We start from the raw sequence: 1,621 nt of genomic DNA on the forward strand, positions 1-1,621 counted from the left end.
GACAGACACTCACACACACTGTCACACCCACACACACTAACTTTCACACAGAGACAGACACACACACACACACACACACACACACACACATACATACATACATATGGAAAAGAAACAATACTTTTATAAATCACAATAAGATGTAATAAAGTACAGAAAAACTAAATGTAAGAAAATGTGATCTTTAATACACACAAATATGTATGGCTGGTCGGATGCGTCTTGGACTCGGGTTCCTCTTCATTACGTATAACGCTTTTGCCTTTTGCTAAAGCTTTCCGTGGAGGGGATCGTGGGTGAGTTTGTACCATTCTTGGGGGGCTCTGCCTTGTTGGGGCGGAGCTGTGATCCAGGTGAACAGCAGATCGGGCATAGGTGGGCATGTGGGCAGAGGAGTAGGAAGGCCGGTCAAGCAAATAAGCTTGCTAAGGTACGCAGCAGCAGCAAGCAGCCCCCCCATCCAGCCAGCCAGCCAGTCTGGCTGGCAGTGACTGAGTGGTTGACAGACGGCAAGCAACGGAATGTACGTGCTCTGTGATGTCATAGCAGTCAGCTGAGAGAGGCTCGTGATGTCATCGCTGAGCTGGCTGGCTGGCTGGCTCTGTGTGTGTGTGTGTCTGTGTCTGTCTGTTTTTCTGTTTGTCAGTCTGTCTGTCTGTCTCTCTCTCTCTCTCTCTCTCTCTCTCTCTCTCTCCCTCTCAATTCAATTCATTTGTATTGTCAAAGCAATTGGACATACATACATACATACATACATATATGTAGCGTAAGGTACACTTATACATTTCAATTAAAGAAGTGAATTCATAGTATCACCTTATCACGAATCCTGGAGTCTTGTAGAACTCAATTTCTGTAATAATTGGACGCAGACACCAATTCCAAAGATATAAATTGTCAAATTTATTTAAAAACAAAGACTTAATGTAGCACTACACTAATTATACAAAAGGGAAAAACTAATTAAAATTCAACTCTAGAACAACAAATCAAAGACAAATCACTTCCGTGACCAAATCAAAGACCATGGGATCCCATAGGATAACACACAAATCGTTAAACAAAAAAGGTTATAAACACATTGACTACAATACCGGTTAGTAATTCTAGGAATCACTAAGAAACAGTTGAAAGTGCTAAATTGCAGTTTCAGAAGATGAAAAAAAACTGTAACTGATGGGATATGTAGTACTTTATACTCGAGTGGTCTATGCGATTACACCCTGTTGGTGTTATTAAGAACGCCAAGTACCAGAATGCAGAGCGGGACTGTTTTTTGTGCCGTGACTTGTCGGGGGAAAAAGGCGCAGAAAAAACGGACAAGAAGGTGAAGGTAGTATGGCGGTGATGCACGCGTTGGTGAAGTGGGAAAGCGGGGTCGACAAAGACTCTTACAGCGTGATTCCCACTGCTTGCTTTCGCAATTTTGATTTATTCAGCATTGCTGATGATGACGAAGAGACGACTCGAAACTTCAGAGCAGAGTGGAGAGACACGAACAAACCTCCAAAAGGTGGATGGCCTGTCCATGAAGCGCAGATCATTATGACTGGTAACAATGTTTATTTAAAAAAAAAAACATTAAAGTCTTTACATGCTATTTGATATATACAATCACAGT

The 1,621-nt window shown here is 42.1% G+C and overlaps 1 non-coding gene across 1 annotated transcript; it reads left to right on the top strand.

Moving 5' to 3' along the window:
• Nucleotides 1–224: 224 nt before the first annotated feature.
• LOC136739374 (U5 spliceosomal RNA) lies at nucleotides 225–339 on the top strand. Its single transcript, XR_010812859.1, has one exon. It is a non-coding gene; the product is annotated as a U5 spliceosomal RNA (small nuclear RNA).
• Nucleotides 340–1,621: the final 1,282 nt, after the last annotated feature.

This window comes from Amia ocellicauda, unplaced genomic scaffold (genome assembly GCF_036373705.1).
Source record: "Amia ocellicauda isolate fAmiCal2 unplaced genomic scaffold, fAmiCal2.hap1 HAP1_SCAFFOLD_60, whole genome shotgun sequence".
Classification (NCBI taxonomy): domain Eukaryota; kingdom Metazoa; phylum Chordata; class Actinopteri; order Amiiformes; family Amiidae; genus Amia; species Amia ocellicauda.